This window comes from Macrobrachium rosenbergii, chromosome 7 (genome assembly GCF_040412425.1).
Source record: "Macrobrachium rosenbergii isolate ZJJX-2024 chromosome 7, ASM4041242v1, whole genome shotgun sequence".
Classification (NCBI taxonomy): Eukaryota; Metazoa; Arthropoda; class Malacostraca; order Decapoda; family Palaemonidae; genus Macrobrachium; species Macrobrachium rosenbergii.
Window position 1 is genome coordinate 17,212,501 of NC_089747.1, and position 15,000 is coordinate 17,227,500.

Sequence of the window (15,000 nt, forward strand, 5' to 3'; positions counted from 1 at the left end):
GGGTGCAACAGGCTAATATTTGTGGAAACAAATTGATTATGGAGATTTGAAGCTGCTGCTTTCTAGTGCTATACTCCACTTGCCAACAGGTAAGCAATCACCAAATTCACATAAATGATAAAACATTCCCAGTAGGAATAACCCCCTAGACAACACATTATCATGAGCAGAAGTTAATGGGGTTAAACACAGCTGCTAATAGCATGGCTGAGAGGAGCCACTGAGCCCTAAAAGCAGGGTACATCACAAGGTGCAATGGCTATGTCTGGAAAATATAACTGCCCCAGGTAATTCTCTGTCTACATACAGCCCCTAAACACCTGACAAATTAGTTTTCAGTGAACCCATCTGTGTACCGAGAGAATTCTCCCTGCTGGCAATGAAGGTTCCATGGTGGTCGTCTTCAACTTGTTTGGGTAGCTGCCCCAGTCATTATTTCCCCAGCTGCATCTGGGAGTGCAGACCCTGGCCTCATTTTAGAATTTTACGGTGACAGATGAACAACATGGGTGGACTGGGGTGCCCTTTTTGCCGCAGCTTATTTGAACGTCATCAATGTCTTTGTCATCCTGGCGGTCATCCTTGGTCTTAAAGATGCCATGGGCTGTGTGCTGCGAGGCTTTGGAGGCCTCCAGCAACTAATTCAACTTATTCAGGGAAGTGTGAATGTTGGCTGGCAGACAGCACTGCCAAATTTTCCTGGTGAGGCCGACCCTCTGTGGTTTGCAATCTGGTGGGGTGAGAAGGGACTCAAGCTCATCCCAGGACACCTTTGCTAATGTGCCTCCCAGTTGAGTTTTGAGGAAATTGAGGACTCTGTGATGAGGAACTGACTGAATTCTTTGTATAAAATCAATGCGGATTGCCTTGAGGTTTGTAGTCTGCATTTTTCACTGAGCTCAAGAAATTTCTGAGATGGAACTCTTATCTTCTCTCTCCAGAACCAGACAGATGGCTCAGTCACTGGGAAGGGTTAGGCTGACAGATTAACTGCAGTCACATCTGAACTTTCACCTGATGACACCTTGTGTATGCTTTAACCTTTATGTAATTGGTTCTATGCAGAATATTTGGCCGTATTTAATTAATCTCAAGGTTTTAATGCAAGAATGGAGGTTTATAACTATCACACTGTTGAAACAACTTTTTAACACTCCTGGGAGAGGGAGCTAGCCAGAGCTAATACACCATACTATGGAGGCTTCCAGTGGCTTTGTTTCAAGAGGCATGTCTGTATTTAGTCTGTTTGTTAGCAGAGGTTTAATGCAGGAGCCATGTTTTGCCTACTGAGTGGAAGGAAACTGAGAGCTTTCAAGGGAAAGTGAGCCAGAGCTAAGTTGTGCATTTAGTTGATTAGAGAATGGTTTTTGTAGGACAAGACATGGGCAGGAAATATGTTGTCTGCAAGGTTGCTTCAAGGGGTCAGAATGTAAAGGTCACCTCATACATGAGATTCCCAGAGTACAATGATTTATTGTCGAGAACTGGTCAGCATGTGGACGGAAGTGTTTACAATAACAATGTTGGGATGACCCTGGCCATGTGGCTCATTTGGTGTCAGTGGCTCACAACCAAGTGGTGATGAGTATGTTCCATAACAGCTGCCGACCTTAGCAGTTTGACCGAGGTGTGGCACTAGAGCATGGGCCTCATGCATGTTATATGGATAAGAGAAGAAATACATGATACTGTTTAACAAAAGAAAGCTGAATGTTTTAGAACTTAGTGAAACAAGGATGAAAGGGCAGTGTGCACAGAATTGGGGAGAACAAAAAAGCACTTGTGTCTGGAGTGTCTATGAGTACAGAATGTTAGGCATAAAAGATTAAAATGTGTCAGTTTGAAGATCATACTGGAAACAGTGTGGTAGGAGCAAAAGTTGTGTAAGTGAATTTATATGGTTGAAGGGGAAAAAAATTGTGTGAAAGAGAATGCTTTTGGGGGACCTTAATTTGGCTGGCTTTGGAGAATATGAAAGTCAGAGTGTGTTCAGTGAATTAAATGCAAGGGTAGGTGACAGCGAAAGATGGCACTGCTGGTGGGTACGGACTTCCTGGAGCAAATGAGAATGTAGGGTGTCTTCAACAAACATGTTTAAGAAGGGATTCCATTGTTTGGCCTGAGTCATGAAAGTTAGGCTGTCAAGTCAAGCACAGGGCACTTTTGGCCACTCAGTACTCAAGGAAGTGAAAAGAGGTAGCTGGAGTGGATGGACAGAAGATAAAAAGATCCAAAAAATAAACGAAATGGAGTTCAAGGACTTAAGGGTGGAACGTAGAGAAAACCCCAAATTTGCTCTACAAAGCAATAGCTAAGGGTGATGGACTGCAAGACTGAAATACAGAACCAGGAACTGAGGTGAAGTTGGTAATGCAGTTTCATTAGAGGAAAAATAATCATCCTTAGAAAAGTGAAAATCATGAGCAAAGTTTGCTAGATTATGTATAAATACAAAATAGATCGTAGCAAAGTTGATGGGAGATAATGATCACAGAGTAAGATGTAAATGGAGAGATACTGTATGTAATTATTATTACTATCATTATTATTATTATTATTATTAAAACAGTTTTACCAGACCACTGAGCTTATTATCAGCTTTCACAGGGCTGGCCCAAAGGATTTGTTTTAGTTTATATCTATTTCTTTATATTTTGTCAATTACTATTTTTCAAAAAGTTTATAACTGGATTCACTGCAAATGCTGAAGTCTCTGACAAAATTTCACAAATCTATTTATTTCCACAACTTGATAGCTGCTGCTGATTATACTTTGGACATTCACACAACTAGCTGATGCAGTCCTTGGTTGGTAGAGTAGTTTGAAGAGAATGACATGAATCTTAGAATCCTTAGTCGACGCTTTATCGTGCTATTCTGACTTTAATCTAATCTAATCGACAGTTCACGAACACTTCTAGCTATAGATCACTCGCTAGTCGTATGTTATGCTTGTAGAATTGACTGTTTAGGATGCATGGAGGGCAATTAAGAGGTTGAGGAATATAATGCTCAACAAATTGCAGGGATTACTTGTGTAATGTGCTGCAGGGGGATTATTTGTGTAATACACTTCAGTACAGCACTGAAAGTGTGATTGAATATCTGGCAAGGGCTTATAAGGTACATAAGTCTGGATATGGGAAAGAATTTGATGGAATGGGCGAGAGGAGTAACTTTTACTGTAAAGAGGTAAAGATGGTATAAAAATGACTGCAAGAATCACAGAGTATGGTAGAAAATTAATAAACTAGAGGATGGCAGAAAGACTGACAGGGGATGAACAGTGCAGGTTTAGACATGAAAGAGGGGATTTTGCCATTATGGGCATGAAAAATTAATGACAGAATCAATAAAAAGACAACTTGCAGAGTACTGAAGACATTTGGAATACAAGGTAGGTTAGGAGCAATTAAAAAATTGTTATTATAATAGTGAAGGTGGTCAGAGTATGTAGATGGGAGAATGGATAGTTTGGTGCAAACATGAGACTAAGACAAAAGGGTCCCAAGATTCCATGGCTGTTTACATGAAACTAACACAAGAGGGTTCCAAGCTTCCATGGCCGTTTAATATCTTCATAGATGCAGTGATGAAAAATGTCTAAGGCTGAGCATTAGACAAAAATTTAAGTTGTATTCTAATAAAGTGAGCTGTTAGTGGGTGAGGAATGACTGAAGTTGACAGATGATGCATACATATTGGGGATAGTCAAGAGGATCTGTACAAACTACTGTAAGAGTATGAAGGTAATTGCAAGAGAAAGTTTAAGATATAAATTGAAACCAGAAAACATGGCACAATTAGTGTTCTTATGGATGGTGGAAGAATGGAAGCAGTTGTTTCTTAAATTATTTACCATCAGATTTTATGTAAATAACAGGACGAAAGGGAAAGTAACAAAACAGATGAAGTAAGAGAGGTAAGTAGGGTGTGGACCATAGACTGGGTATGGATCTGGAGAGTTTATGAACGCCATACAAATGTAAGAATCATGAATGAAAATGAAGGCAAAATGCTCAAGTCTTTGAAATTATCCGTTAGGTGGTATATGCAATATAAGAAAAGATGAAAGAGTAGAAGTGATAAAATAATTTCTTCAGATGAATGGAACCATCAGCGTGTTTCGAGATATGCACTAATGGAAACAATGGGAGATAGGTTGTTGAAAAGAGGGAAAGAGATATTGAAAAGGAAAGGTTTTAATACCCAGGAAAGGCCAGAAGTGAACTGCAAAGTGTGTACAATGTTGGGTTCAATGAGCTTTCTAGTAAGTTATGAAATGGATAATGTTGTAATAGTTTGTTGCATAATTAATTCATGACTGAGGCAGTGACTGTGGTGGCTTTTTGTCTGGAGCCACCCTGTCAGATGAAATGCCCCAGTGGTGAGAACATAATTATTTATTGCTTTAAAGAAACTTGTTTTTCACTGAACGCAATGAGCCAAAAAGTTTAGAAAGTCTCGTTTTTTCCTTGAGACGTCAGGACTCGCTCTTAAAATAATGAGGGACAAAGTTGTAGTCAAATAATAGATGAATAGAACAATCAAATGAGAGAAAACTAGAATGAAAAATGAAGCTAATGAGCAAATAAAAAAAGAAACAAAACATATAGTTCTGTATGTTCTGAATCGAGGAATTTGAATCTGACCAACACCCGGACATAGATAAGCAATATTAAATCATTTTTATTAGACATGATATGCTGTACTGGCAAATGAATGACAAATTCAAGTCAGTTTTATGGCTGTCAACTAGTATCAAATCTGGGACACAGTGGAGAGAATGGCAGTTTTTTACTTGTTTTTTACTTACTTTTTTTAAGAAACATTTTTGAGAAGAGGATACGAGCATGCAAGTCGTCGAGAATGATAACTAACCATCTACATGAAATGAAAATTTCCTGTTCACTTTAAATTCCAGCATGTCGGTCATTCACCAAGACCCGATTTTATGCGTGTAAAATTCAACTTTTTGTCACACAAATTCATTGAATTGTCAGATGAAATAGGCTTTTTAAGTAGCATTATGTTTTAAAGCGCTTCGTTTATGTTTCAACTGTATCACAGTCACCTGACATGACTCATGGTTCAAAACCTGTTCTTCAAAATTAAATATTAAATTCATCCGGTGATAAAACGTCGGAGAAAACGTCTCCTCATGTAGTCGAATTCATCTACCCTTTGTTCTCTGCGGAAAAAAACCTACATAAATTAATAAGGCATTCTAGGAGTGGTAAGTCTGCATTCTTGTTGCAGCCACACTTGCTAATAGACAAAAATAATTGATATATGTCTGTATATACATATATACACACATTTATGTATGTATATATAGGCCTATATACATACACACACACATACAGTGGTTTTGAACGTTGACTGAAGTCGTCGGCGGGTACTGTCTAGTGTTGGAGACACTTAGGTACCAATCCATTTATCACTTATAATTCCCCTTCGGTGATATTCCCGAAGTAGCGTGAATTGGATATTAAACGACATTTATAGCTTAATAACTGTATATAAATCACGGTGATGTGATAAAAATTCATATATATACACAATATATATATATATATATATATATATATATATATATATATATATATATATATATATATATATATATATATATATATATATACGCTGTGATCTAAGTGTTCTATGAGGTTTGAAGGGCCCATTAAAACACTATTTACATTAAAAAACCACATATTTCGATTGACGCTACTTCAATCACCAGTGATCAGGACTGAAGTAGCGTTAATTGAAATACATGATTTTGTTGTGTAAACAGCGTTTTTATGGGCCTTCAGGACTGAAGTATTGTAAATCTAAATACGTGGTTCTGCCGTGTATATAGTATTTCCAATGGCCTTTTGAAATATACACTGTATATATGTATATATATACACATATATACATATGTGTGTATATATATACACACACACACACACACACACATATATATATATATATATATATATATATATATATATATGTGTATGTATATATTATATATATATATATATATATATATATATATATATATATATATATATATATATATATATATATATATATATATATATAATTACGTTTTCATCTTTACGGTTTTAAGGAATAAGTTCTCACGTAAATGATTCAAAAGTAAATTGTTACAATAATGGACACATTCAAAATGAAACCGAATACACATTTCAAATATACTCAAGTCTTCAATCAGAGGCAAGCGCTATAATAAAAAGTTAAGATTGCAGGAACTGGATGAAATGGTACAAATGAAATCCCGTAATCCTATTGGCATCCTTCTGTGGCGAAGGAATCGGGAGTAATAGTGGAGAATTATGCTTTTATTCCCTTCACGAAGCCTTTCCTATTCTTTGTAATCAGAATGGCAAATCGATGTCGCTCAGTTCACTCATCTTAATTCTGATTTAATGGAAGGTTCTGAAAATACGATTTAATCTTTACGGGAGACAGATGTGATCGACACGAATATTGGCTAATGTAGTTCATTTAAAAAAAAAGTTACACCTTTTGATTAAAAACAATTTGATAAGGACATTTTTGTTATATAGGAAAACTTCCACACAGTTCAGAAATTTAAAAATCAGGGTATTTGTGATGTACAGAATGATCAACAAAGATTGATATATTCAGGAAAATATGGTTGTGCCGAGAAATAAATCTACTATGAGCAACCATATTAAATAGGTACATGATCTTTAGGCTGAAACAAGAGAATCTCGTTGCTCAACAAGAACATAAAAAAAATTTTTTTATACCAACTTATAATTTCCAAACGAACAACGCTCCCAGGATTTTCACCGGATTAAAATGTCATTATATTCCATGAGCGTCTGTTGATAATTTCTCTCAACCTCACCGTCAGCAAAACTTCTTTAATTTGTAGGATTATCAGATTTCATCACCTCCGCTCACGAAGTGGAATGCAGGCTGTTTTTTTAATCTTTTAAATTTCTCTGTAAGGCTGCCTATTCTTACTGAGGATTTCAGGGAACTGGTCTTCGGGTGGATGGTATTGTCCTATTTTGAAAGTGACGAAAGCACAGAACATTTAGTCGATCGTCTCGTTAATTCACGTTAATCATGGATTGCTTTATGTCATTTAATTTAATCATATATAACTTCTGAAATACATTCTTAATTTACAACCCTTAACAACTTGTGGCAAAATTCTGAAGTCCACTCGATGCGAAATAAAGCTTGGCTGGTCTTTCTTTCTCTCAGAGAAATGTTAGCTTGGTCATTTTGCTTTTCTTGATGCCTTCCTACGGGTACAGGGCAAGACGAAACATCTTACATAGTGAAAATAAAGCAAATCTGACTTCTGTAAATAAATATCTTTTAAAAGTTCTTTGTCCCTTTAACAACGACAGACTATTGAAAATCATGCGTTGAAGTACTTAACAGATTGACTTAAATAATTCAAGTTGGAAATTGAAGATCCATTTCAAGTTGTCATTCCATCTGTTCAGCAAGTTGTTAATTATGAAGCAGAAGAAAAAAAATCATATGTCCTTAACGAATAAATAACCAAAGCTCAACATAACAAAAATTGAATCTAAGTTTTAGCAGTGGGTCAAAATTTTTGAATATGTCAAATCCACGAAGGGGCATTTCAAATGCATAAAGAAATAGAAGATAAACATAAGACAAGAATATTAAATATTTTCTCTGTTTTCAGAAGAGATATTAATTTTACTCAAAAGAGGCAAGAACGCCTTTTTCCATAATTTATGAGGCACATTAATCTGCAAATATATCAGGGCGGAAGGCGTGTCCTAAAGATTTATTCCCGAGAGGCAAGACATACGTGTATTTCTATAAGTTCATTTTCACGCTTATCTTTGCTAGATTCCTAAAGGAGTGACCTGAATTATCTCTAAAAGACAAGGTTTCACAATATGTCTAGCTCCACCTTTCAGAAATTTCTACAGATTCTCATATTTCTTTAAAAAAAATACGAACTGAATAATTTACCCTGACATCACAACATTCAAGTGATTAGTGATATGGTAATGACAAGTGACAATTTGCTAAAATGCAAATTTAATCAGTCTTTATATAAACATACATACATACATACATACATACATACATACATACATACATACATACATACATACATACATAAATATAAAGTTTTTAATGCAGAGTCCAACTGAATGTGCAACCTAATACCCTTCTAGCATAAAACACTAAAAAAAACAGGAAAGGAATAACCTGACATTCAATCTCGAAGAAAGCGAGACCGGTCTCATGAAGGACGGAGGATTACAAGTCGGGAAAAACGGTGGCAGGAATAAAATTCCACTGCCCCACAGTATAAGGAAAGGAATAATCACCGATCCATGCAATCTGAAGATTACTGTTCGCATAAAGTGGAAAATGATGGCTACGCGAGTCTTAGGAGACCACCCGAGAAGAGAGACTGTACTCGAGCTAAAAAAAAAAAAAAGGTCAGTAGCTATAGTCACAGAGGATCGATGGAGGTTGGGGCAGGGTCAATGCTTTTTCAATCATTGACCTCGACGAGGAAATCTGAATATGAAGCACCTTAATTATGAGAAAAAAAGTATATCTTAGTTTAACCAGACCACTGAGCTGATTAACAGCTCTCCTAGGGCTGGCCCGAAGGATTAGGTTTGTTTTACGTGGCTAAGAACCAACTGGTTACCTAGCAACGGGACCTACAGCTTATTGTGGAATCCGAACCACATTATGACGAGAAATGAATTTCTATCACCAGAAATAAATTCCTCTAATTCTTCACTGGCCGGTCGAAGAGTCGAACGCTGGGCCAACAGCGTGCTGGCCGAGAGCTCTACCCATCCCTCCAAACTTAATTATGAGAACAATATACCACATAAGACCCATAAATAATTCAAATGTAATGCAAGAACCAGCAGGAAATGATGAAAAGCATAAGCACTTTGTGTTGCCGAGTTCTTAATACACACTTCATCAGGGCACAGTGCAAAGTGTAAGACAGGAGAGGGACGTCAGTAAGCAAAAGTGAACGTGCAGTTAGGAATAAATGAAGTGAGAAGCACCATCCAAATAACACAGTCCAAGAAGCAAACATTTTAAAGCCAGAAATTGCACTTAAATGAAAAGGGACCCTAAAACAAAATAGCTGAACGAGCAGTTACATGATTCCGCAATGTTGCTCGATACCCTTCTTAATCCAGTTATCCAGATTGTAAAGACCCCTGCTAAAATTGGAAATACAGTCTGACTTTAGTTTTACTGCACTGGATTCTAGTATGTTTGTTTTTAAAAGACGTTTTACAAAACTATATAACTCTAAAAATTACCATATAGAATGACCAAGCTTGTTTATAATTATTGTTTATAAAATTTTTTAGCTACATTGTTCTTATGACAATTTTTCATATAGAGGCAATTATTTTTTGCCTGCAGACAAAATGCTTGCTTGCTTGATTGTGATAGTTGGCTGCTGATTATTCATTCCTTGTTCCCTTTTATTTTTTTCAATTTATGTTTACATTTTTTATTTACGTTTATGTATTCAGTTTTTCTTTTCCATGTCTCTCATTATTTTCTGGTGGCTCTCACCGCAAGATACATATATAGATCGGCAGGTAGTATCTAGACAAATAGCTGCATTATATTTACCGAACTATACTCACAGGCATACACGCAGGTAGGTGTGCAGATCGACAGATATATAGACACACACGTAACACACACACACACACACACACATTTATATACATATTTATATACATACATATATATATATATATATATATATATATATATATATATATATATATATATATACACATATACATGAACACACTTCTACCTGCTGTTTCCCTTAAGTATATATTATAGGAGTCTGAAAATTTCGTTATTCTGCCCCGAAAAATAACATTAAAACTGAGTTGGAGTGAACTACCTGTTGGGACCTATACCCAATTCATTACACTGCTGATCAGGCTCACACACCCCGCAGGCCTAAACAAAAGCCTAATTGCACTACATTCCCATAAACGCCTCTGGACAACAAGCCCATCAAACATGGGCAAATCAGCAAAAAATCACACAAAGAAATATGGAAAAGAAGTATTTGATTTAAAGCCGAACAATCCCTTGACCATAAAAAGGTCTAATGGTACTTTTGTAGAGTGAAATAACTGTGTGTGTGTGTTCTTGTGCCTGACAAGCCCTGGGGGTTATGTAAATAACGGGTCTCTTCCCTTGTTCAGTAACTAATGGACACTAATTAGAAGTCAGAAAATATTTATAACCAATACGTCTAAACACTGAAAAAATGAAAAATAAATCTGTAGTCATCACTCAGTCTTTCAGAGAGAGAGAGAGAGAGAGAGAGAGAGAGAGAGAGAGAGAGAGAGAGAGAGAGAGAGAGAGTATTCACACGGTAGTAGACCTTAATTTTCTTTCACAGTCATCTACAAAAATAATTACGATTTCTGTTGCCGAAATTCACTACCACCAGCATTATTAATATCATCATTACTTTTAAGACAATTATTGTTTACAGCGGTACTGTTTTGTCTACAACATTTTCTGAGGGCTAAGCTTTATAACTGAGTATGCATACTCACTGGGCACTGTAAAACGCCAAGAACCAGCCTCGCAGGCTTCAAAATAAAGTCCGTGTGATAAGAAGAAATGGGCTCGGAAAAGAACGCAGTGAAATATAATTCATAACGTACAGATCATTAGCCGTACATAAATTAATAATATAAATAAATTACATATACATGCATAAATAAACATCTAAAATGAATTACTACTGAAAACAAGCAAAATGAAAATAAAAAAAGTGTGAGTGAACCTCTTACAAGATCTCCAGCCCATGACTGTTGAAGGCGATGGTACATACAGTACACACAGAGAAAATTTTATTGACCACAGACCTTAGCACAATGATATTTACATTAAGAATCATTTGGTCCAAAATACAGTAACTTCAAACACTGAGAGCTATGCAACAAAAAATGCAATTATTAAGTAATACTATTACGAGTTTTTGTACAAATATTACAGAAACCAATATCTTAACCGTGACACTTGTGAACAAAACGCCTGCGAATGAACACTAGTACAGGGACAGTAAGTTATATACAAATGCAATGACATATCCCAGTATTAAAGAATTCGGGTTATAAAGTCACTACCAGTTTTGAGGCAACGTAACACCTGGAACGACTTGTCTTCCATGAATAACTGCATAAATACTTCCATTAATTACATAAAACATCACAGAAAGTTGTTGAGCTCTCAACTACTATCGACATTTTTCAACAGTTGTAAAAGTTCTCGGGACTGTTCGGCTCATGACTTCTCCACCTCTTCCAGTTCTCCCTTGCTCCCGTAATCGTCCTTTTCTGACGAAGCGTGTTTTATTACTACTTCTCTTGCCTATGGTTTTGGCTAGGTAAAGACTGTACCTAGTTGCCTATTCCATAAGCTCTTCCTTGGGCGAGTCGGTAGAGTTGTGGCCTTGCACTCGCTAGGCCCGAGTTCGACTCTCCGGCCGGCTAATGAAGAGTTAGAGGAATTTATTTCTGGTGACAGAAATTCATTTCTCGCTATAATGTGGTTCGGATTCCACAAGAAGCTATAGGTCCCGTTGCTAAGTAACCTACTGGTTCTTAGCCACGTTAAATAAAATCTAATCCTTCGGGCCAGCCCTAGGAGAGCTGTTAATCAGCTCAGTGGTCTGGTAAAACTAAGGTATACTTGACTTTTTTTGCCAATTCCATAGACCGCTAACTAAAATAAATCAATATTTAACGTATTTAGTAGATCTGCCCTTTACTGAGTATGCTCCACTTACGACACCCTACTGAAATTGAGACTAAAAGCTTCATAGGATGTCAGAAAGTTTTTGCAATGCAAAGCAATTTAAGAATACTTAGTGAAAGTTTAATCAAAAGAGCTGTCCCCTAAGGGTGAAACGATTATCAAAAGTTTCCTGAGGTTATCTTTAACATGGCTGGAAGAACTTTAATGAACGCTCTAGCCGAACTGTTAAGAGGGCGTGGCTTAAGTGTAGGCTGAAGACAATAAGGCTTTTTTTCCGCAAAATTAATAAACAGTGGAAAAATCAAGGAGACCAGAACCTCTATATTACATTTACTTTTCTATTTATTCGCACAAATACAACAATAACAAAGATTATCAATGCATAAAAAATGACTTCAGATTCAAAGTACTTGCGCACAGAGACATGGAAACGCGCAAGCTTAAACCCTTGGTGATTGGCCGAAATTGCGGTGGTAAATAATCTAATTACTTCTATAATGCCTGTGATGTTCTCCCCAGATGCACGAGCATAAAACACTCAGAACATGAAAAAGGATAAGTACTGAATTATTCACTGCTTGAAATTACTGCTGCCAACCCGCCTGTTCAGCACCATTAAACATATACACAAATGAGAGAGGGAGGGGAGGAGAGAGAAGGGGGAGGGGGGCGGATATGCAAATTAGGAAAAAGTTGTGTAAATATATGTATTATATGTACACACACATATATATATGTATATAATTATATTACAAACAATATATATATACAAATATATATATCTATATATATATATATATATATATATATATATATATATATATATATATATATATATATATATATATATACTGTATATATGGATGTGTGTGTGTATGTATATACATCAGAGAGAGAGAATGTTGGTCAACGGCGCTCTGTACAAAAAAGAAGGAAAACCACAAAAACGGTTCCTATAATGCGTTTTCCCTTGGAGTTATATAAATACATAAATGAACGTGGTAAATATACGAGTTTTGTAATTCACAATAATGGCAGAGATAAATCATGCTGCTCGCCCTATTCCTCCTCCTCCCCCCTCCCTCCCTCCCCCCTTACCCACATGTTGTGGGGGGGGGAGGATCCACCCACCACAGACCCCTCCTTATAGCCTCCAACTCACCCCGACCACGCACACACTTCCAACGCAAATAAATTACGGCATTTCCTCGCGCGTTTATCATCTTTGCCTTTTTTTTCCTTTTTCTTTTCCCTGCATTTTTAAGGGAAACAGCAGTGATAGACACGAGTAAAAATCATTTAGCAAAAAATATATGTTCCTTTTCCGCTGCTTTATTTTTTTACTGTAGGATCTAATTACAGTATGTGGAAATGATATCTAATTAGCGATAAGAAAACTTTCAGGCTTAGCGTGAACCTACTTTTTAAGGAAATCATTTTCTCGTTTTCCAAATGATCCTAATTAGATATAACGCGCATAAAAATTCTGGTAATGAAAATATCCACAAAAATTGATATAAAAGAAGAAAAAAAAATTACCCTATGAGAAACAGGAATCATTAGCGAAAGAAATAAGTTGAGAAAAACACAATCCGCAATACGGTTAGAAAACAAAATATGCTTCTTTGCAACACTCAAGCGCGTGCATGCGCGCGCATGCAAGTGAATATGCATAAATACGTACATACAGTGTCTGTCTTTCACCTATATTATTTTCGCAATATTATTCTAAAAGTATTTTACAAAAATTACATAAAACACTACCTCAATACCAATCCATTAAAAGACTGAAAAAAAAGGGTGGGGGCGGGGAAATTCCAGGGCAATCTCAGTTAATACAGACCTCTATCACTCGAGGAAAATAACATATAAATGATTAAAAATATTTTATCTGTTCGAACGGACGGCTTTCGCTGGCGCTGCCGCTGCTGCACCCGGAGGGATTACTGTAAATACAGGAACTCTTAATTCTCCGCAAAATATAATAATTTTTGATATCTCTCTTTCAAGGTACACTGCGTGGGAATTCGAGACCGGTTCGGAAAAAAAAACGAGAGAGAGAGAGAGAGAGAGAGAGAGAGAGAGAGAGAGAGAGAGAGAGAGAGAGAGAGAGAGAGAGACACTCGGATTCAGATTTTACACTCAGAAAACTGGTTACTTTTCAAATTATGAGTTTTACAGATTCGTACAACTGACAGAATTCCCAATAATAAAATAGTAAACTCTGTTATCTGGTTATCTGATAAGGAATACAGTCGGTAGATATGAGAGGGAATCAAATGGTGAACAAACTCTGATGAGCCACTACACGCAAGACCAATGGAACAAAAGTGTGAGGAAGAAGAACTGCATACTTTTCGTATGTCAGCAAGGACTTGCTGCTGAAAGCCACACTGAATGCTTACTAAACTACCAATCAATACTATTATGCCGATGCATGGAGTCCTACGTGTCCTAACAAATTCCAAAAGAACTAAAAGTCATCAGTACTACACATTCACAAATTTACAGGGATACTACGTTACCTGCTGCTAAATAACTGCATCACTTTCTGGATGTGTGCATTTGCGTATCGTGCATACCGTAAATGCACTCAAATCCACGAGCACTTGCATGTCGTTACGCCAAACTCATGGCTTACGTATTGCGCAAACTGGGAATTGTAATTCGTATAATAATACCAATTATCATTTATACAAAATTATTGGCTGCATGGAACCAGGCCAAATGGTGTATTCTTATAAGAAGTGTAGTCCTTTTAACCCGGACTGTAAAATACTTCATTTCAAAATTGTCATTTTCATATTAAAATGGAGAAGTTTCGTTTCCCTTTTTATACTGCACACACACACACACACATATATATATATATAATATATAATACATATATTTATATATGTGTATGTATGTATGTATATATATATATATAAAGACAAAATGTACGAAGGAAAGAGAAACAATGGAGCGCTGCAAGGCCTTTCGACTTCTAGTCCTTTACTTAGCAGAGTTTACATATTCATCACGTTCCATATTTTCGTGATTCAGTTATTTGTATACAAGTGTGTGTACGTGTGTGTGTATATATATACTGTATATATATATACACACACACACATATACACACACTAGTAGAACACTGCACTTGCATTCACCAAGTCCGTGCTTCGATCC

The 15,000-nt window shown here is 36.5% G+C and overlaps 1 long non-coding RNA gene across 2 annotated transcripts in view; it reads right to left on the minus strand.

Moving 5' to 3' along the window:
* LOC136840207 (uncharacterized) overlaps nt 1–15,000 on the minus strand; it is a 360,918-nt gene that overhangs the window by 80,609 nt on the left and 265,309 nt on the right. The gene's annotated exons all lie outside the window — the stretch shown is intronic.